The sequence below is a fragment of the Rhinatrema bivittatum genome, chromosome 8 (assembly GCF_901001135.1).
Source record: "Rhinatrema bivittatum chromosome 8, aRhiBiv1.1, whole genome shotgun sequence".
NCBI lineage: Eukaryota > Metazoa > Chordata > Amphibia > Gymnophiona > Rhinatrematidae > Rhinatrema > Rhinatrema bivittatum.
In genome coordinates, this window is record NC_042622.1 from 5,756,825 (window position 1) to 5,780,075 (window position 23,251).

At 51.4% G+C, this 23,251-nt stretch overlaps 1 protein-coding gene across 1 annotated transcript in view; it reads left to right on the plus strand.

Annotated features, from left to right (window-relative positions):
* The first annotated feature begins 15,543 nt into the window (after positions 1-15,543).
* FNDC11 (fibronectin type III domain containing 11) overlaps positions 15,544-23,251 on the plus strand; it is a 91,836-nt gene continuing 84,128 nt past the window's right edge. Inside the window, exon 1 of the mRNA XM_029612894.1 lies at positions 15,544-15,625. The gene's annotated coding sequence lies outside the window, so the exon portion shown is untranslated. The remainder of the gene's footprint in view (positions 15,626-23,251) is intronic.

The following is a 23,251-nucleotide window of genomic DNA, read 5'->3' on the forward strand; positions in this document are numbered from 1 at the left end:
GTGAGGGGCTGAGGTGTGGGAGCATTAGGTGAGGGGCTGTGGTGTGGGAGCTCTGGGTGAGGGGCTGTGGTGTGGGAGCATTAGGTGAGGGGCTGTGGTGTGGGAACTCTGGGTGAGGGGCTGAGCTGTGGGAGCATTAGGTGAGGGAGCTCTCGGTGAGGAGCTGTGGTGTGGGAGCGCTGGGTGAGGGGCTGAGGTGTGGGAGCATTAGGTGAGGGGCTGTGGTGTGGGAGCTCTGGGTGAGGGGCTGAGGTGTGGGAGCATTAGGTGAGGGGCTGTGGTGTGGGAGCGCTGGGTGAGGGGCTGTGGTGTGGGAGCTCTGGGTGAGGGGCTGTGGTGTGGGAGCATTAGGTGAGGGGCTGTGGCGTGGGAGCGCTGGGTGAGGGGCTGTGGCGTGGGAGCTCTGGGTGAGGGGCTGTGGTGTGGGAGCATTAGGTGAGGGGCTGTGGCGTGGGAGCTCTGGGTGAGGGGCTGTGGTGTGGGAGAGCTGGGTGAGAGGCTGTGGTGTGGGAGCTCTGGGTGAGAGGCTGTGGCGTGGGAGCTCTGGGTGAGGGGCTGTGGTGTGGGAGAGCTGGGTGAGAGGCTGTGGTGTGGGAGCTCTGGGTGAGAGGCTGTGGCGTGGGAGCTCTGGGTGAGGGGCTGTGGCGTGGGAGAGCTGGGTGAGGGGCTGTGGTGTGGGAGCATTAGGTGAGGGGCTGTGGTGTGGGAGCGCTGAGTGAGGGGCTGTGGCGTGGGAGCATTAGGTGAGAGGCTGTGGTGTGGGATCATTAGGTGAGAGGCTGTGGCGTGGGAGCGCTGAGTGAGGGGCTGTGGTGTGGGAGCTCTGGGTGAGGGGCTGTGGCGTGGGAGTATTAGGTGAGAGGCTGTGGTGTGGGATCATTAGGTGAGAGGCTGTGGTGTGGGAGCGCTGAGTGAGGGGCTGTGGCGTGGGAGCGCTGAGTGAGGGGCTGTGGTGTGGGAGCGCTGAGTGAGAGGCTGTGGCGTGGGAGCTCTGGGTGAGGGGCTGTGGTGTGGGAGCGCTGAGTGAGGGGCTGTGGCGTGGGAGCTCTGGGTGAGGGGCTGTGGTGTGGGAGCGCTGAGTGAGAGGCTGTGGCGTGGGAGCTCTGGGTGAGGGGCTGTGGTGTGGGAGCGCTAGGTGAGGGGCTATGGTGTGGGATCATTAGGTGAGAGGCTGTGGCGTGGGAGCGCTGGGTGAGGGGCTGTGGTGTGGAAGCGCTGGGTGAGGGGCTGTGGTGTGGGAACATTAGGTTGAGGGGCTGTGGTGTGGGAGCTCTGGGTGAGGGGCTGTGGCGTGGGAGCATTAGGTGAGGGGCTGTGGCGTGGGAGCGCTGGGTGAGGGGCTGTGGTGTGGGAGCATTAGGTGAGAGGCTGTGGTGTGGGAGCATTAGGTGAGGGGCTGTGGCGTGGGAGCGCTGGGTGAGGGGCTGTGGTGTGGGAGCATTAGGTGAGGGGCTGTGGTGTGGGAGCATTAGGTGAGGGGCTGTGGCGTGGGAGCGCTGGGTGAGGGGCTGTGGTGTGGGAGCATTAGGTGAGAGGCTGTGGTGTGGGAGCATTAGGTGAGGGGCTGTGGCGTGGGAGCGCTGGGTGAGGGGCTGTGGTGTGGGAGCATTAGGTGAGAGGCTGTGGTGTGGGAGCATTAGGTGAGGGGCTGTGGTGTGGGAGCGCTGGGTGAGAGGCTGTGGCGTGGGAGCATTAGGTGAGGGGCTGTGGTGTGGGAGCGCTGGGTGAGGGGCTGTGGAGTGGGAGCATTAGGTGAGAGGCTGTGGTGTGCGAGCATTAGGTGAGAAGCTGTGGTGTGGGAACATTAGGTGAGGGGCTGTGGTGTGGGAGCGCTGGGTGAGGGGCTGTGGTGTGGGAGCGCTGGGTGAGGGGCTGTGGCGTGGGAGCATTAGGTGAGGGGCTGTGGCGTGGGAGCGCTGGGTGAGGGGCTGTGGTGTGGGAGCATTAGGTGAGAGGCTGTGGTGTGGGAGCATTAGGTGAGAAGCTGTGGTGTGGGAGCATTAGGTGAGGGGCTGTGGCGTGGGAGCATTAGGTGAGAAGCTGTGGCGTGGGAGCATTAGGTGAGGGGCTGTGGTGTGGGAGCGCTGGGTGAGGGGCTGTGGCGTGGGAGCATTAGGTGAGAGGCTGTGGCGTGGGAGTGCTGGGTGAGGGGCTGTGGTGTGGGAGCATTAGGTGAGAGGCTGTGGCGTGGGAGTGCTGGGTGAGGGGCTGTGGTGTAGGACTGAGGTGTAGCTGCTCTTCCCTTGTGTGAAATCTTTCTTTTGAGCTTCCTTGGTGGGGTATCACTGCTGCTGGAGTAGTGGGAGAAATATTCTAGCAGCTGTCAGAATTGGATGTAGAGTTGGAAGGGGCACATAAACGCTCTCTGTGTCACAGTTTCAGTGTAAATAGCAGCAGCTACAATTTGTCCTGGGGAATTGCTTCCAGCTGCAGATTCCATGATTGCTGTAGAGGGTGTGGGTGTCCAGAGCGGCTCCCAGGGACAGGTCTGAGGGCGAGGATGATGGATGAGACCATGCTTACTGTTCTCTCTTCCAGACTAGGAGCTCTCACATTCTTAAGGTACCTTTATTTAGTCTTAATTCCAAAAGAGAAAGATGAAAAAGTAATTTCAGTTTGGCTCATGCAGAAATCCTGTACTCCCCTATATTACAACTACCAAATTATACAAAAAGAATCACTCCCAGTCCTGGTTCTGTCCTTCCCCCTCCCAGCAAAACCGCTTAAATAAAGGGCCACCCCCTACGATCTCCCTCTATTCTAGCCCTTACCCATCACTCAGGGGCAGGAGTGATTCCCTTTTGCTCCTGCATTCCAAAATGGCCACTGGTCCACCAGAGACTGGCACCATTCCAAAATGGCCACTGGTCCGGCAGAAGCTGGCACCATTCCAAAATGGCCACTGGTCCACCAGAGGCTGGCACCATTCCAAAATGGGCACTGGTCCGGCAGAGATTGGTGTATTCTGCTACACAAGATAATGAGCAGCAGCCATTTTGAATTGCAGGAGCCGCAGATGATGAGTGCCTGTGTACTGCTTCTGTTACCTGAAGGCCAGGGGCCGTGGTGAGGTACGGGATGGGATGGGGTGGCCCGCGAAGTCTTTGTTTTTCTGCTTTTTTTCATTTAGCTAAGTGGAGGAGGGTCTGAGTAGGCTGGGGATACAGGGTTCAGGTTGGTGAGGGAAAAGTGTTTGCAGGGCTCAAGCATAGTGTGCTGGGGCTGAGTTGGAGAGGGAGGAAGGGGTTGATGAGGGTGCACTGGTTAAACTGGGGATGGAAAAATATAATAAAAGGAAACTATTGGTAGCACAGCAGAGAGATAAGATCATATAAAAGGGGAATCAGAATGTATTGCTACTAATGCAATGGCGCATGGATAATAAGTAGATAAAGAACTGCTATTTACAATTCAATTCAACATCTGTACCTAATTCTATTAAATGTCCCCTTTGAAACTTTAGTGCTAGAGCTGTAGATGTATTTATTGTCCCCTATCCCTCATTAATTCAAATTTCAGCATGTTATGATTACTCTTACCAAGTAGCCTCACCTCTGTTACCTGCAATCCACTGACAAATTCCATCTAAAACTCATCGGCTCCATGAAGCAGTCATTTATTACTTCCAGGAACTTTATGTCTCTAGCAAGTCCTGATGTTACATTTACCCAGTCAATAGTGGGGTAATTGAAATCTCCCATTATTATTGCACTGCCAAATTAATTAGCTTCCCTGATTTCTCTTAGCATTTCATCATCTGTCTGACCATTTTGTCCAGGTGGACATAAGATAAGAGCATAAGAACGTGCCATACTGGGTCAGACCAAGGGTCCATCAAGCCCAGTATCCTGTTTCCAACAGAGGCCAATCCAGCTCACAAGTACCTGGCAGGATCCCAAGCTGCTTATCCCATGAATAAGCAGGAGATTTCTGCAACTCCACCCTAATAATGCTTAATGGGCTTTTCCTGCAGGAACTTGTGCAAACCTTTCTTAAAGGCAGCTACACTAACAGCTGTCACTACTAGGGCCGGCGGGAGCACTGGGTAAACCAGGCGGGGGCCTAGAGCAGCAGCCATGGCAGCAAGAGCCAGTGACCCGTCCGTCCTCACCCGACCCAGTGCTTCCCTCAGCCGTGTGTAACCTGGTACCCCCCCCTGCGGTGGCTCCCTCAGGCCAGACCCCGGCTCGCACTGCTTCTCATCAACTTCCTCGGCGCAGAGTGGGAGAGAGTGCGCCAGCCCGGGCAGGGTGGTGTGACCAGGGCAGGGGTTAGGCAGAAGGCAACTAGGGCACCCTAATACACTAATACCCTTGCACCTGCCCTGCTCACCACATCCTGTGGCAATGAATGACAGAGCTTAATTATTCATTGAGTAAAAAAATATAACTAACTAGTAACTTCATTGTGCATCCCCTGGTCTTTGTACTTTTCACAAGAGCAGACAACTGATTAACCTTTACTTGTTCCAGACCTCTCATGATCTTAACGACCTCTCTCATATCCCCCTCAGCCATCTCTTCTCCAAGCTGAAAAGTCCTAACCTCTTTAGTCTTTCCCCATAGGGGAGCTGCTCCACTCCCCCTATCATCCTGGCAGCCCCTCTCTGCACCTTCTCCATCACAACTACATCCTTTTTGAGATGCGGCGACCAGAACCGCACACAGTATTCAAGGTGGGGTCTCACCATGGAGCGATACAGAGGCACCACAACACCCCCCATTCCATTCACCACTCCCCGTCCAATAATTCCCAACACTCTGCTTGCTTCCCTGACTGCCGCAGCACACTGACCCGACAACTTCAATGTGCCATCCACTATGACACCTAGATCTCCTTCCTGGGTGGTAGCACCTAATGTGGAACCCAACATTGTGTAACTATTGCATGGGTTATTCTTCCCTATATGCATCACCTTGCACTTATCCACATCAAACTTCATCTGCCATTTGGATGCCCAACTCTCCAGTGTCTCAAGGTCTTCCTGCAATTTATCACAATCTGCTTGTGATTTAACTACTCTGAATAATTTTGTGTCATGATCATCTGCAAATTTGATTACCTCACTCGTCGTATTTCTTTCCAGATCATTTATAAATATATTGAAAAGTAAGGGTCCCAATACAGATCCCTGAGGCACTCCACTGCCCACTCCCTTCCACTGAGAAAATTGTCCATTTAATCCTACTCTCTGTTTCCTGTCTTTTAGCCAGTTTGTAATCCACGAAAGGACATCACCACCTATCCCATGACTTTACACCCTTCCCAGAAGCCTCTCATGAGGACCCTCATCAAACGCCCTCTGAAAATCCAAGTATACTACACAATCACAATCCTCTTGTGATTTAACAACTTTGAATAATTTTGTGTCATTGGCAAATTTGATCCCCTCCCTGGTTCCCATTTCCAGGTCATTTATAAATATATTAAAATGCATCGGTCCCTGGGGCACTCCCCTATTCACCTTTCTCCACTGGGAAAATTTACCATTTAGCCCTGCTCTCATAGGACACTGCCCCCTATCCCAGGACTTTTTAGATTCTCATTAGGAACATTGTCAAATGCTGTTTGGAAATCACTATATCAAGTGGCTCACTTTTATCTACCGTACTATACACATGGCACTGCTGCCCATAAAGACTCGACTGTGCAGTGAGGCGTCGTTCATCACATCGCAATAGTTACTGCATCGCACTTTGAATATTTACATTTCAAATTCAAATAAAAAAGGCAGGAGTTTGGCTGGGGTTTTGGATAATGAGGGGCTGCTAGTGCTGCAGGTGACGATGTTTCGCACATTGGGGCAAAGCTTTAAACCTATACGAGGACGCAGATTTGTTCACGCACCCCGGCGCGAAAAAATCAACGCCCGATTTTATAACATGCGTGCGCCGCTGGCTCCCTGTCCCGGCACAGGCCGCTGTGCGGGAGCACTCGGCCCCGCCCCCAGACCACCGCCATGCCTCCGGCCCCGCCCATGGACTGCCGCCACGCCCCCGGCCACGCCCCCGGCCAGCTCCTTATTCTAAGCCCCGGGATTTACGCTCGTCCCGGGGCTCGCATGCGCCACCAAACCTATGCAAGATAGGCTCGGCGCGTGCAGGGGGAGGCAGGGGTACGTTTTCGGGAGTTGCGCGCTTATCTTATGCACACAACCCTTTGGAAATCTACCCCTTTATTGCTGGCAGTAGCACCGGAAATAACTAGAGCTTTTCTCCTGGCACTATGGGGGTGCAGCCACAACCGCAGTGTGTGATACTGTAGCACCACGATGCGGCCGGCTGCACACTTTCACTCCCCCACCCCTTCTTGGCCGCGGGTGATCATTTTAGTCTATTTAAAGCGGAAATCTAGGTGTTAAGTATCATGCAGGATCTTTATCCCCATGGACATAAAGCACCACACCTCCTCCCGGGTGCTCCTCTCTGTCATTGCGATATAATTTGTACCCTGGTATAGCACTGTCCCATTGGTTATCCTCCTTCCACCATGTCTCTGAGATGCCAATTAAGTCTCTGTCATCATTTACTGCTATACCTTCTAATTCTCCCATCTTACTTCTTAGACTTCTGGCATTAGCATACAAACATTTCAAAGTTTGTTATTTGTTTGTATTTTCATTCTGCTTTTTAATTGATAGGGATAAGTTAGAATTTTTTTAGCTCAGGTGAGTTTTTAGTTACAGGCACTTGGACTACTTTTCTTATTATTGGAACCTCACTGTCGGGAAGCCCTAATTCTAATACATCATTAGTATCCTTTCAGGCCTGGTCTCACAATGCCTATCGGAACTGGCCATTCCGGGCCAGGGCACCCCAGGGGACCCTAAAATGAACCCCCTGTTAGAGGGCCTGCGCCAACCAGCTCACCATTTTCCCCTCCTACAAGCAGCACAGCAGCTAATCGATCTGGAATGGAAAGCACCGGAGGCCTCATTCAAAGGGGGTCGGGCCTTGGCAGGCATGTACCCTCTGGATCCGGCGTCCAAGGAGCTGCTGGCGTGCCCCAAGGTAGACGCCATAGTTAACGCAATAGTGAAGCACACCACCATTCCGGTTGAGGGGGGAGCGGCCCTCAAGGATACGCATGACCGACACATGGACACCATTCTGAAACAAGCTTTTGAAGTAGCAGCCATGTCCCTACGAATCGCCACCTGCTGCACTGTGGTGACGCGCTCCTGTTTATCACAAGCGAGAAACACCCAGGGAGCAGACATGGAATCAGCTCTCGCATTTCTCACTGACGCAGCCTCCGACCTCGTCCGTACGGCAGCCAAGGGAGTGTCCTCCTCAGTGGCAGCCAGGAGACAGCTTTGGCTACGTAATTGGACGGCCGACTCGTTCTCCAAGACACGACGCACAAGAATGCCCTTTAAGGGTTCCCTACTGTTCGGCAGCGATCTCGAGAACTGGGCTACTAAATGGGGTGCCTCTCCATTACCCCGTCTACCAGAAGACAGGTCGAGGAGGAGCCAGCGTTCCTTTTCTAGACCATCCAGAGGTAGAAATTCTCAGCGCTTCAACCCTTACAGGACTCGCTATCGAGCACCTCGTTCCCAGGCCAGGAACCAGCCCTTTCGGACTAAGCACAACAAGAAGAGAACCGGCTCGAGTTCTGGCCCCGGCCGCAACCCACAATGACGATCAGCCGACCCATCCGGGGGTAGCAGCCATAGGGGGCAGGCTAACCCTCTTCTACCGCAGGTGGGTCGAGATCACTTCGGACCAGTGGGTCTTCGCCATCATCCGGGAAGGATATTACCTGGATTTCCTTCGGCTTCCGCCGAACAAGTTTGTGGAATCTCCTTGTTCACCGCTCAAGGCAGCGGCACTAGAAGTGACCTTACAGAGGCTCCTGGCCCTAAAAGCCATAATCTCAGTACCTGCAGGAGAGAGAGAGAAATTCTGGGCATTATTCCATTTATTTCATAGTACCCAAGAAGGAGGGCACTTTCAGGCCCGTCCTGGACCTCAAGTCAGTCAACCGACACCTACGGGTCCCCAGCTTTCGCATGGAAACTCTACGGTCAGTCAAGAATTCAGTACAGCCAGGGGAGTTTCTCACCTCCCTAGATCTGTCGGAAGCCTATTTACATATCCCAATCCATCGGGATCACCAGCGCTATTTACGCTTCAAAGTCCTGAATCAGCACTTCCAGTTCCGAGCTTTACCCTTTGGGTTAGCCACCGCGCCGCGGATCTTTACCAAGGTCATAGTAGTAGTGGCGGCGGCACTCAGGAAGGAAGGAATTCTCGTCCATCCCTACCTGGATGATTGCCTGATCAGGGCAAAGTCACCGGAGGAGAGCCACCGGGCAACCAACAGATTTATAGCTCTTCTGGAAAGCCTCGAATGGGTAGTCAACATAAACAAGAGCTCCCTACAGCCGTCCCAGTCGCTGGAATACCTAGGGGTCCAATTCGACACCCAAGAAGACAAGGTCAGTCTGACCTCCAAGAGAAAGTCAAAACTCCAGAATCATCTGCAGGTCATGCTGAGCGCCAGCCGGCCCACAGCTCGGGATTACCTATAGGTCCTCGGCCTCATGGCATCCACTCTGGAGGTGGTGCCATGGGCGCGGGCTCATATGAGACCATTGCAACGTGCCCTTCTATCTTGATGGAGCCCACGATCACAGAACTACACCATACACCTACCTCTACCGGCCAGAGTGCGGTATCAGCTACGGTGGTGGTTGCAGCCCGGCCACATGAGCCGGGGGTCAAGAATGTCCTCCCCAACCTGGATCCTGCTCACCACAGATGCCAGCCTGAACGGATGGGGAGCACACTGCGGGGAGCTCACCGCCCAAGGGCGGTGGACCAGAGAAGAGTCAAGGTGGAACATCAACCGACTAGAGGCACGGGCAGTCAGGCTAGCGTGCCTGCGATTTGCCCACAGACTTCGCAACAGGGCGGTCAGAGTGATGTCGGACAACGCCACCACGGTGGCATACATCAACCGGCAGGACGGAACCAGAAGCCAACAAGTGTCCCTAGAGATAACTCCCCTGATGATTTGGGCAGAAGCAAATCTCCAGGACATCTCCGCCGTCCACATCGCCGGGAAGGACAACACCACGGCAGACTTCCTCAGCAGAGAAAGCCTAAACCCGGGGGAATGGCAGCTGTTGCCCACAGCTTTTCAGATAATTATGGATCAATGGGGGACGCCAGCCATGGACCTATTAGCGGACAGGTCCAACGCTCAAGTTCCCAGATATTTCAGCTGCAGGCGGGATCCTCGAACCCAGGGGATCGATGCCCTGGTACAGCCATGGCTTCAGGGGATCCTGCTATACGCCTTTCCTCCGTGGCCCCTGCTGGGCGCCATTGTACACAGGATTCAGCGACACAGAGGCCTAGTTCTTCTAGTGGCCCCGGACTGGCCAAGAAGACCCTGGTACGCAGACATGAGAAGACTACTGGCAGGGAATCCTCTACCTCTGCCTCCCTACAGGGACCTGCTGCGGCAAGGTCCCATCCTCCACAAGGATCCGGCTCAATTCTCTCTTACGGTCTGGCCATTGAGAGGGCTAGACTGAAGAAAAGGGGATACTCGGAGCCGGTTATAGATACACTCCTCCGAGCACGCAAGTTCTCCACATCACTAACATATATCAGGACCTGGAGAGTTTTTGAAGCCTGGTGCGACTCTCACAGCACCAATTCGCATGCCGCTAAGATTCCTATCATTTTGGACTTCCTACAAGATGGACTTCAGAAGGGTCTGTCCCTCAGCTCCATCAAGGTTAAGGTAGCAGCGCTGTCTTGCTACGGTCCCAGGTGTGACGGCAACACCATTGCCAAACACCCAGACGTCTCACATTTCCTGAAAGGAGTCAAACACATTCGCCCACCACTGCAGTGGCCAGTGCCCTTGTGGAACCTCAACCTAGTATTGGAATTTTTGGCGGGATCAGCCTTCAGGCCCCTTTGAGGCCTGTCTCTCCGTTTGTTAACCTTGAAGATGGTGTTCTTGCTGGCTGTATGTTCAGCACGCCGCATCTCAGAGCTACAAGCGCTGTCCTGCCGTGATCCATTTCTCAGAATCACTCCAGAGGCTATCCATCTTCACACGGTTCCTTCCTTCTTACCCAAAGTAGTCTCACACTTCCACCTCAACCAAACCATATCCTTGCCAACCACGGAAGGTTTGAAGAAGTCGGAAGAAGGTCGAAGGCTACGCCATCTCGACATCGGCAGACTGCTGTCCAGATACCTGGAAATGTCAGAAGCAGTACGAAAGACGGACCACCTGTTCGTCCTGCACAGCGGGAAAAAGCAAGGGGAAGCGGCCTCATGGCCGACCATCGCCCGCTGGATTAAAGAAATTATCAAGGCAGCCTACATAGAGGCGGGAAAACCACCGCCTCTACAGGTCGAGGCTCATTCTACCAGAGCACAATCGGCCTCTTGGGCAGAAGCTAAGCTGCTGTCTCCGGCAGAGATCTGCAAAGCGGCGACGTGGTCCTCCCTCCATACCTTCTTCAGATTCTACCGTCTGGACGTCCAGGCCCGGGAGGACACAGCATTTGCGAGGGCAATCCTAAACGGTCCTCGGGCAGCCTCCCGCCCAGTCCGGGAGTAGCTTTTGTACATCCCATTTGTTTTGAGTCCATCTGCTACACGCTAGGAAATGTAGAGATTACTTACCTGATAATCTCCTTTTCCTTAGTGTATGCAGATGGACTCAGCATCCCGCCCGGCTGCCGGTATACATGGGAATTCACCGAACTCACGGTAAGCCATGTTTTCTTATATAGGGCATCCACCCTGCCGGGTGTCGACGCCTTCCGGTTGAATACACTGGCGGTCTCCAGCTACCATCAATCGGTCAGGGTAATCCTGTTCATTTAAACGATCGGTCAGTCAAAACATATATCCATAAAGCTTTGCAAGGAAGATTACTGAGTTGCTACACTTCCTGTGGGGGTATATGTACCCGTGCTGACGTCAGATCCGTCTCCAACTGCTAGCACGAGGACACTATACCCACTTGTTCTGAGTCCATCTGCATACACTAAGGAAAAGGAGATTACCAGGTAAGTAATCTCAACATTTGTTAAGGTAATTCTTTTTTTGTATGCTTAGTAAGGAAAGGTCAGGGCAGGGAGGCCAGGACCGGGAGAAGCAGCAGTGTGCCTGTGCCGGCCCCGGGATGGCAGGGAGACTCTCCCGTGCAGTCCCACTTACCTCTCAATCAGCCCCTTTAAGAGCAAGCCTTCTGCCAAAGTGTAAGAGAGACTCCCGCAGCCCAGCAGAGACAGCAGCTCGAGCACAGCCTCACTGCCTGCCTTCTGCACTGAATCAGAGCATTCTGGGGAAGGAGCTGCAGAGGACGTGGGGGAGAGGCAGGAAAAGAAGGAGAAGGCGAGAGTAGAAAATGGAAACAGAGAAATAATAAAGGAAAGGAAACAAATCTGATTGTAGCCTTATTGTTTTTAATAATGCCCCCCCTCCACACGCACGCACACGTACGTTGGTGCCAATGTTTTCAAAAAATGTTTCAAGCTCTTTCAGCAACTTCTGTGCCTGCGTCCGGTGCAGACCTGCTCCTGCTGAGCCACCAGTGCAGGCACTCGTTCCTCTTCTGAAGCCGAGCTTATAAATACCAGAACGGAAGACAAGTCTCAGCCACTTTTCATTTTTGCTCTGTAATTTCTTGGTTAGAAATATAGATTTTCCAATAAAGATGAAGTTGGCTGCTCAGGGCCCAGTGACATCCTGCTCTGGCTGTTTGCTTACTGGGGAAGAGGCCAAATTATTTTTTATTAAGTGTCAGAGCTCACTAATAAGCAAAGATAGAAAAATCGATTGTGCTGCTGGAGACAAGGATGAAGTGTTAGGCTGCAGAGGCAGAGTCAGCACTGGCACGGAGATGCAGAGGGGCCCTTTCACATCCCCTGCCCATGGAGGCCTGCGTGCGGCAGAGTGCTGCTAGGCACATGGACGGGCACTGCTGCACTACCACCTAAACTCATCACAGCCAATTCACTGACATTCCGCGCTGCCAAAAGGTGAATGTATCAGCTAATTCACTCTGATGCAGCACGTGCATGTGTAATGTCCTTCCACACTCCACACCATGCCCAGCTATGTAGGAGCAGCAGCCTCTGCTCGTCTCCATCCTGTCACGCATCAGCTCTGCACCTACGCTGTCCATCCTGCATCACAGCAGCTCTGCACCTCTCCATCCTGTCATGCATCAGCTCTGCACCTACGCTGTCCATCCTGCATCACAGCAGCTCTGCACCTCTCCATCCTGTCATGCATCAGCTCTGCACCTACGCTGTCCATCCTGCATCACAGCAGCTCTGCACCTCTCCATCCTGTCATGCATCAGCTCTGCACCTACGCTGTCCATCCTGCATCACAGCAAGTCTGCACCTCCTCTGTCCATACTGCATCACAGCAGCTCTGCACCTCTCCATCCTGACATGCATCAGCTCTGCACTTCCTCTGACCATCCTGCACCACAGCAAGTCTGCACCTCTCCATCCTGTCATGCATCAGCTCTGCACCTACGCTGTCCATCCTGCACCACAGCAAGTCTGCAGCTCTCCATCCTGTCATGCATCAGCTCTGCACCTACGCTGTCCATCCTGCACCACAGCAAGTCTGCAGCTCTCCATCCTGTCATGCATCAGCTGTTCATCTCCTCTGACCATCCTGCACCACAGCAAGTCTGCACCTCTCCATCCTGTCATGCATCAGCTCTGCACTTCCTCTGACCATCCTGCACCACAGCAGCCCTGCACCTCCTCTGTCCATCCTGCATCACAGCAGCTCTGCACCTCTCCATCCTGTCACACATCAGCTCTGCATCTCCTCTGTCCATCCTGCACTACAGCAAGTCTGCAGCTCTCCATCCTGTCATGCATCAGCTCTCCATCTCCTCTGTCCATCCTGCACCACAGCAAGTCTGCAGCTCTCCATCCTGTCATGCATCAGCTGGGCATCTCCTCTGTCCACCCTGCACCACAGCAGCTCTGCACCTCTCCATCCTGTCATGCATCAGCTCTGCACTTCCTCTGACCATCCTGCACCACAGCAAGTCTGCAGCTCTCCAACCTGTCATGCATCAGCTCTGCACTTCCTCTGTCCATCCTGCATCACAGCAGCTCTGCACCTCTCCATCCTGTCATGCATCAGCTCTGCACCTCCTCTGTCCATCCTGCACCACAGCAGCTCTGCAGCTCTCCATCCTGTCATACATCAGCTCTGCACCTCCTCTGTCCATCCTGCACCACAGCAGCTCTGCACCTCTCCATCCTGTCACGCATCAGCTGTGCATCTCCTCTGTCCATCCTGCACCACAGCAGCTCTGCACCTCTCCATCCTGTCACGCATCAGCTCTGCATCTCCTCTGTCCATCCTGCACCCACAGCAAGTCTGCACCTCTCCATCCTGTCATGCATCAGCTCTGCACCTCCTCTGTCCATCCTGCACCACAGCAGCTCTGCACCTCTCCATCCTGTCTTGCATCAGCTCTGCACTTCCTCTGACCATCCTGCACCACAGCAAGTCTGCACCTCTCCATCCTGTCATGCATCAGCTCTGCACCTCCTCTGACCATCCTGCACCACAGCAGCTCTGCACCTCTCCATCCTGTCATGCATCAGCTCTGCATCTCCTCTGTCCATCCTGCATCACAGCAGCTCTGCACCTCTCCATCCTGTCATGCATCAGCTATTCATCCCTTCTGTCCATCCTGCACCACAGCAGCTCTGCACCTCTCCATCCTGTCATGCATCAGCTGTTCATCTCCTCTGACCATCCTGCACCACAGCAGCTCTGCACCTCTCCATCCTGTCACGCATCAGCTCTGCATCTCCTCTGACCATCCTGCACCACAGCAGCTCTGCACCTCTCCATCCTGTCATGCATCAGCTGTTCATCTCCTCTGTCCATCCTGCACCACAGCAAGTCTGCAGCTCTCCATCCTGTCATGCATCAGCTCTGCACTTCCTCTGACCATCCTGCACCACAGCAAGTCTGCAGCTGTCCATCCTGTCATGCATCAGCTCTGCACTTCCTCTGTCCATCCTGCATCACAGCAGTTCTGCACCTCTCCATCCTGTCATGCATTAGCTCTGCACTTCCTCTGTCCATCCTGCACCACATCAGCGCTGCAGCTCTCCATCCTGTCATGCATCAGCTCTGCACCTCCTCTGTCCATCCTGCATCACAGCAGCTCTGCACCTCTCCATCCTGCCACACAGTAGCTCTAACTACAGACCAGTGAGCTTGAAATGGATGCTGGGTAAAACTCCAGGGAATACAAAACTTTGCTGCACGATTGCCAGAAGGATGCAAGCCATGTGACCATATCACTCATGGCCTGCAGAAACTAGATAAGCTACCAGTCCCACGCAGAAGTAACGTTACAACCCTGACAATGATTCTAAAGGCTCTATGAGGAGACGGACCTATTTATTTGAGGCAGAAGCTGTACTTTACACATGCCCAAGAACGGATCTTTCTCACCTTCCTTCCCTATGGGGCTCTCAGAAGAGCTGCGCCAAATGTAGGACGGGAGTAAAAGCCAAGGCCATAGGAAAAAGCATTAAAGTGACAGCGAGGAACAGACCGGGGCCATTTCTGATGGTACAACTTTTTGTAATGCTAAGATGCGGTTATTTGGAAGCCCTGAGCTGATGCGTAGGGTTACAAGTTTCTGAACCCTTGGAGATGCTGTTTAAGATGTTCTCTGACGGGTTTTACACACGCGATGACTTTTGTTACTCTTCCTCATTAGAGAAACCGAGAATGTAATAGCAGATAAAGACCTCTCTCATGTGCCCCCTTTACTTCCTGCCTCAACGCCATAGACCCCCTCACGTCTTTACAATGAATGAGCCGCTGTACTCGTTCCCTTCTCTCTCCGCTGGGAGGTTGCTCCATGCTTTTCCCACCCTTTCTGTGAAGAAATATTTTCTGAGTCGATCCGTTTGGAGCCTCACATCATGGCCACTACTTCCCAAACCAAAAGGTTTGCGTTTACCAGCCCAGTGGCCAAACTACTTTTTGTAAAAATTGTTTAGTCTCTCAATAAACTATGCACTGAGGTCTATGTAATTGACACAAAATAAATGTTTCCAACACCTACTGAATACAGAGAAGCTGCCAAGTGCCGGGAAGGACCGGATGCTAAGCTGCAGCTGGAAGGGTAAAAGCAGGACCTTTGCAAACAAACATTTTAGTCTCCTTTTTCAGTACAGGGCCCTTGGGAACCTCCCATCGGACTCCCCGCACATTCACGGGCTTAAGATGTTCCGCTTCCTGTACCTTCCATAAGGCCCCCTCTTTCCGGGATTCCCTGTTGGGGGGTCTGAGTGCTGTCTTAACCGTCTCTGAGGCTTACAATAGTAATCACGCCAGACGCTGAATAACTTTATGGAAAGTCGATTTTAAATGCAGATAAATAACAATGTCCAATTCAATCCAATAAATCTGCGACTCTTTATTGATAGTTAAATCTGATCTTCTGTTTCCATTGCAGGGACGTTTCTGAGCTTCCTCGCAGAATTGATGGAATAGCTGGCATTACGTTCAGTCCCATTTCTGATGATCCAAGCTCCTGCAGAAAACGCTGATGATACATCAGAGGATAACACTGGGTAGGGGCCGCGGTTTTACTTTCCTCCCAGGAATGAATGGGAATCCCCTCCTTCTGTGAGCTTCTAAGGGTCCTTGGCTCGCTCCGAATGAGAGACTCCTGAAAAAACTCCTTGGCCCTGGGGAATTTAGTTGGTGGACAAAAATAAAAACCCAGCATCAGTAAACAAGAAAAGGTGAAGGAAGGATGGATGAAAGTTCATCCAAAACAAAATCCAAAAAGAGGCCAAATAAGTTTTGCAAAGCATGAGAAGTTAACTTTCTTCTTTCTAAGCAGACCTTCTAATCCCATCGCTGGCAGCTTTCCATTTACAGTCAACCTGAGATTTTCACAGATTAGCTTGAAGGCGAGGTGCGAGTGGGCAGGTTGGGTGGAGTGCAGAGACGTTTCTCCTCTTTCATACACACGCACTCTCTCACATGTTCACTCTCATTCTCACACACTCCCTCCTCCTCCCCCCACCCTCACTCACAGTCTCTCCCCACCCGTGGCCGATGGGACTCTTCCTTCTTCCCTGACCCCATAGGACTTCCCCTCTTCCATTCTGCACAGGCTGCTGTACCAGCAGCAGCAGCTTTTGGGGTCGGCCCAGAGACCAGGCAATTCCATAGTCTCTGGGTCACATCCGGAGAATTCCCAGGTATGCTCAGTCGTTAAGGTGCAAGAATACTCTTCTCCAAACAAAAAGACAGAAAACAAGAGCGGGAAAAACTCCATCCTGCCTCCTGAAAGGTGATGTACCTGGTTTTTATAAAGACGGGACAATCCCATTACAGCAAGCCAACTAGGGCTCCTTCCATTCTCCCTGCACCAATGGACTGTTCCTTCTCGTAGGCAGCCAGTGCGAGTCTCTACATATTATGTTATATTTAGATTAAGTTTAGGCATTATTGTTGATTTATTTCACGTTCTGTCCTCACGGTACAGCTTCGTCTTTTCTCATGCTGATACTGACCCCTGCTTGTAAGTTCCCATTCTAATCTGTGCTACCCCACCAGGGGTTACTTTTTATTTTAAAAAGATGGGAAATAAAGCCAAATAATAAATAAAGAACATGGTGAAAATGATAATTAAAGAACACACTTACTAAATATATGGATAAACATGGTTTAATGAGGAAGAACCAGCAAGGATTTAGCAAAGGGAGGACCTGCATTGGGATTTGTATTAAAATTCATTGCAGGTGTGAATAAACCTGTGCACAAAGGTGAGCCAGTCAACATAATCTATGTGGGTTTTCAGACGGCATCTGATAAAGTCCCTCATGAGAGACTCCTCGGGAAATGACAAAGTCATGGAACAGGAGGCAGTGTCCTGTTGTGGATTTGTAATATCTTAAAAAACAGGAAACAGTTTTCCCAATGGAAGGAGGTAAATAGTGGAGAGCCTAGGCTTATGTAGTGGGCCCAGTGCTGTTTAACGTATTTGCTAATGATCTGAAAAAGGGAGCAATGAGCAAAGTGATCAAGTTTGCAAACACAAAAATATTCAAAGTAGTAAAAAGCCGAGCAGAGTATGAGGAACTGCAGAAGGCTCTTCCCAGACTCAAGATCTGGGCATCTAAATGACAGAAGAAATTAAGTTCAAAAGAGCAACCCAAATTATAGCTACACAATGCAAGGTTCAACATTAGAAGTCACCTCTGCTAATTTGTTTTGGTCATTGTCTGGGCTCATGTGAATTTTCCAAGGGCTAAAATGAGGTCACATTGAACCTGATGCTTGCTCATCCTGGCCATCTACTTCCATTCCCTAAAATAATCCAATGTAATGTCACAGCCGCCTATTCCAAACCTGCTTCCAGGGTGGCACCAAATATCCTAAAGAACCTGCAATCTGCAGAGGCCCAGTTTTACAAAGGTTCGGGCAAGGGGGAAAAGCAACCAGCTGGCTCTGTTACCCCAAGGCAGTGACTTGAGAGCAGGTACCAGTCAGAGCAGGACAGCGACTCCACTTTGTGCTCTGCATTGTCAAAGAAGGGGACCTGGCTTCTAGTCCTTGCTCAGATAATTCGTTGGCACGTGGTAACCATGGCTTACTTACAGTCTTCAGCTTTGGCTGCTGATGGGGCATTTCTAGATGCTGAGGACACAGGGGCTGGAGTCTTACGCTCACTTATGAAAAAGCATGACTGAAAGTTGTTGTAAAGGAAGCTCTGTCCTGCTCTTTTGCCTGGAAGAGTCGCCTTGCTACTTGGCTTATAGAGGTGAGGTGTTGTCGGTGAAAACTGGAAAAATATTGGAAGTAATGCATGATAAGAGAGAAATTTGAATTTTGGATTTATGCGAGTAAGGAAGACAAAAGCGGTAGAAGATGGGTATCTGATGAGAGCTAGATGAGAGTTCCTATCTTGTATTATTCTAACTATCTCAACTGTTCAATTGTAAAGCGCCGTTGCTATCCGTTATGTTAAATGGAAACCGATGTGATGTTACTAAACGAGTGTCGGTGTAAAAAAGCTGCAAATAAATAAATAAATAATGAATAAATATGATACTTCCCTGATGATAATATTAAAGGCGCTTCCTAGTACAGTGTTTGCAGCTAACATGGCTTTTAAGAACATAAGAACATAAGAAATTGCCATGCTGGGCCAGACCAAGGGTCCATCAAGCCCAGCATCCTGTTTCCAACAGAGGCCAATCCAGGACACAAGAACCTGGCAATTACCCAGACCCCAAGAAGATCCCATGCTAGTGATGCAATTAATAGCAGTGGCTATTCCCTAAGTGAACTTGATTAATAGCCGGTAATGGGCTTATCATTAGGGGAGAAGAGAACTGGAATTAGAATTGCTTCCCAGTGCAGTCAGGCTATAAGTTGTCCCGAAGAGCTCCGACCTCATAATACAGCTCCTAGAAGTTACTATGGAAACTGCTTTGTTCCATGTGAAATCCAGGCTTCCTCACCTGTGAGAGAAAGGAAGGGACTAGAGCGTGAGTGCCACCGGACACCCCTGCCTCTTCCCCCCACCCAACACCGACTCCTGGCACACAGGCAGCGACGCTGGAGGTAACGAGGGGGCAGGAAGGGCAACAACATGGGCGCCATCTTTCACCTCTAGGGAGGAGAACAACACGGGGAAAGGATATTTAAGGGCAGGAAGCCACTGAAGTCTGTGTCCATGAAGGACGTGATTAAGGGGAGAATTGTGTCCCTGGGAGGGTGTTGGCCTCAGTTAATGGTCACTTGAGATGATCTGCAGGTAGGTAGGGAAAGCAGTGGTTCTCAACCTTTTGTATGCCAGGGACCGGAAAGCTATAGGGACCAGATGCAGTGCTGATGCCTCCCCCACCCTGCCCCCTCTTTCATTCCAAAAAGATCACCAGCCAGTTTCAGAAAACTGTTTTCTTAAAAAAAAAAAAAAAAATGCTCTTATTAAAAAAAAAATCCATCTTCCCTTTCCCAGCCAGCCACCAATTGTTCTTAGAAAAAAAACTGCTCCCGTTCTCTTTCCTTCCCCATCCAGTCAGCCAGCAGCTCGCCATTACCAACAACAAAAAGATAAGAAATTTCTCCATCAGCTACAATTAATACCCCTGCCCATGGACTGTTTCATCCAGCTGGGGTCAGTCCCGGGGCCTGGCCTCTGGGAGCGCAGCAAATCCAGCTGAGTTTGAATAATACGGAGTCAGTGGCTGCTCCACTCTCCCCTGCTAACTCCATGCACTGCCAGAAATGCTGCCGGACACCGCTGCCGGTCCACAGGAGCCAGAGGAAGGCTGGAGTGTACAGGCAGAGGGATGACTCGCAAAAACAGCGGTGCTCATACCTCTATACAGGGCATTGCTGAGTCCTGACGTAGGGCATAGCGTCAGTTCCTGCAGCCTGCACAGCCAGAAAGACAGAGACAGACTAACAAAATGGCCCTCTCTGCACCGTGTGCAAGCATCTAAACAGATCTCTTCTTATTTACAAATGTTATGGGAACATCGCATTGGTTTACGTGAAACAAGGAACTGAAGTATTAAACTTAGGGCTAACAAGGCACCGAGAAGGTGAAGAACTAAATTTTATACATATAGTAACCTAAGTAATTATATACAAACTATCAGGCCGATACAGTACAGTACGCTCCGGCGGAGCGCACTGTTTGCCGGCATTTGGACGCGCTTTTTTGACGCGCTAGCTTTACCTCTTATTCAGTAAGGGGTAATAGCGCGTCCAAAATGCGCGTCCAACCCCCCTGAACCTAATAGTACCCGCAACATGCAAACGCACGTTGATGGCCCTATTAGTCATTCCCGCGCGATACAGAAAGTAAAATGTGCAGCCAAGCCGCACATTTTTCTTTCAGAAATTAACGCCTGCCCAAAGGTCGGCGTTAATTTCTGCCGGCACCAGGGAAGTGCACAGAAAAGCAGTAAAAACTGCTTTTCTGTGCACCCTCCGACTTAATATCATGGCGATATTAAGTCGGAGGTCCTGAAAGTTTAAAAAAAAAAATTTTTGAAATGGGCCCACGGCTCGCGGGTTGAAAACCAGACGCTCAATTTTGCTGGCGTCCGGTTTCCGAGCCCGAGGCTGTCAGCGGGTTCGAGAACCGACGCCGGCAAAATTGAGCGTCGGCTGTCAAACCCGCTGACAGCCCCTGCTCCTGTCCAAAAAGCGCTAGGGACGCGCTAGTGTCCCTAGCACCTCCTTTTAACGCCGGGCCTAATTTTAATAAATGAAAATACTGAATCGCGTGCACAGGAGAGTGGCCTGTACGCGTGCTGGGAAAGCGGGCGATCACCCGCCCTCCCGCATTTTTACTGTAACGGCCCATAAGTAAATGTACACATATAATGATCTCATCTCCATTTACACCATTGTTAACCATCTCCATTATCGTTAGCCTTTTTGAATTAATAACCTATCCTTTATCTTCCTTCTTCGCCAAGTTCTAGTCACCCTGTTACGTGTAACTGCCTTTTCCGCACCATTGTTCTAGTTTATATTTATTTGCACCCCTGTTTTATGTGAACCAGCATGATGTGACTGCGGTCTCGAATGCCGGTATATAGAAATCCGAAATAAAATAAAAAAATAAAAATGATCTAAGTCATTGAAAACAGATGGATCACGTCATTGAGGGTAGCAACTTGGAGAAGCTAAGCAAGAGGGATGTATAAAGGAGGGATAGAGAGAAATAAACATGAAGGGCCAGGGAGGAGGTGTCAAATAAGGAAACTTGGGACTATACGTGGGTGAGAAAAGATTGTTCATGTGTAAGCCTGCTTAAAAAGCCAGGCCTTCTACTGAAGAAGGGCGGAGGTTAAAAGAGAGAAATCAAATACTTGAAAAAGATAAATAATGCAAAAGACAAACATTTCACTCCACAGGAAATTCTAGAATAAGAGGTCATGAAATGAGACTCATGGCAAAGGAAAAACATAAGGAAATATTTCACAAACAGGGAGGAAGATGCAAGGGATGGCTTCACAGTGCATGTGGTGAAGGCCAAAACATTAATGGAAATCAAGGATAAGCACAGAGGATCCTTAGCTGTGAGGGAGTGAGAGGTAAAGCCTGGGATAAGCACAGAGGATCCTTAGCTGTGAGGGAGTGAGGGGTAAAACCAGGGATAAACACAGAGGATCCTTAGCTGTGAGGGAGTGAGGGGTAAAGCCTGGGATAAGCACAGAGGATCCTTAGCTGTGAGGGAGTGAGGGGTAAAGCCTGGGATAAGCACAGAGGATCCTTAGCTGTGGGGGAGTGAGGGGTAAAGCCTGGGATAAGCACAGAGGATCCTTAGCTGTGAGGGAGTGAGGGGGTAAAGCCTGGGATAAGCGCAGAGGATCCTTAGCTGTGGGGGAGTGAGGGGTAAAGCCTGGGATAAGCACAGAGGATCCTTAGCTGTGAGGGAGTGAGAGGTAAAGCCTGGGATAAGAACAGAGGATCCTTAGCTGTGGGGGAGTGAGGGGTAAAGTCTGGGATAAGCACAGAGGATCCTTAGCTGTGGGGGGAGTGAGGGGTAAAGCCTGGGATAAGCACAGAGGATCCTTAGCTGTGAGGGAGTGAGGGGTAAAGCCTGGGATAAGCACAGAGGATCCTTAGCTGTGGGGGTGTGAGGGGTAAAGCCTGGGATAAGCACAGAGGATCCTTAGCTGTGAGGGAGTGAGGGGTAAAGCCTGGGATAAGCACAGAGGATCCTTAGCTGTGAGGGAGTGAGGGGTAAAGCCTGGGATAAGCACAGAGGATCCTTAGCTGTGAGGGAGTGAGGTGTAAAGCCTGGGATAAGCACAGAGGATCCTTAGCTGTGAGGGAGTGAGGGGTAAAGCCTGGGATAAGCACAGAGGATCCTTAGCTGTGGGGGAGTGAGGGGTAAAGCCTGGGATAAGCACAGAGGATCCTTAGCTGTGAGGGAGTGAGGGGTAAAGCCTGGGATAAGCACAGAGGATCCTTAGCTGTGGGGGAGTGAGGGGTAAAGCCTGGGATAAACACAGAGGATCCTTAGCTGTGGGGGAGTGAGGGGTAAAGCCTGGGATAAGCACAGAGGATCCTTAGCTGTGAGGGAGTGAGGGGTAAAGCCTGGGATAAGCACAGAGGATCCTTAGCTGTGAGGGAGTGAGGGGTAAAGCCTGGGATAAGCACAGAGGATCCTTAGCTGTGAGGGAATGAGGAGTAAAGCCTGGGATAAGCACAGAGGATCCTTAACTGTAGGGGAGTGAGGTGTAAAGCCTGGGATAAGCACAGAGGATCCTTAGCTGTGAGGGAGTGAGAGGTAAAGCCTGGGATAAGCACAGAGGATCCTTAGCTGTGAGGGAGTGAGGGGTAAAGCCTGGGCTAAGCACAGAGGATCCTTAACTGTGGGGGAGTGAGGGGTAAAGCCTGGGATAAGCACAGAGGATCCTTAGCTGAGGGGGAGTGAGAGGTAAAGCATGGGATAAGCACAGAGGATCCTTAGCTGTGGGGGAGTGAGGGGTAAAGCCTGGGATAAGCACAGAGGATCCTTAGCTGTGGGGGAGTGAGGGGTAAAGCCTGGGATAAGCACAGAGGATCCTTAGCGGTGAGGGAGTGAGAGGTAAAGCCTGCGATAAGCACAGATGATCCTTAGCTGTGGGGGAGTGAGGGGTAAAGCCTGGGATAAGCACAGAGGATCCTTAGCTGTGAGGGAGTGAGGGGTAAAGCCTGGGATAAGCACAGAGGATCCTTAGCTGTGAGGGAGTGAGAGGTAAAGACTGGGATAAGCACAGAGGATCCTTAGCTGTGAGGGAGCGAGGGGTAAAGCCTGGGATAAGCACAGAGGATCCTTAGCTGTGGGGGAGTGAGGGGTAAAGCCTGGGATAAGCACAGAGGATCCTTAGCTGTGGGGGAGTGAGGGGTAAAGCCTGGGATAAGCACAGATGATCCTTAGCTGTGAGGGAGTGAAGGGTAAAGCCTGGGATAAGCACAGAGGATCCTTAGCTGTGGGGGAGTGAGGGGTAAAGCCTGGGATAAGCACAGAGGATCCTTAGCTGTGGGGGAGTGAGAGGTAAAGCCTGGAATAAGCACAGAGGATCCTTAACTGTGAGGGGTAAAGCCTGGAATAAGCACAGAGGATCCTTAGCTGTGGGGGAGTGAGGGGTAAAGCCTGGAATAAGCACAGAGGATCCTTAGCTGTGAGGGAGTGAGGGGTAAAGCCTGGGATAAGCACAGAGGATCCT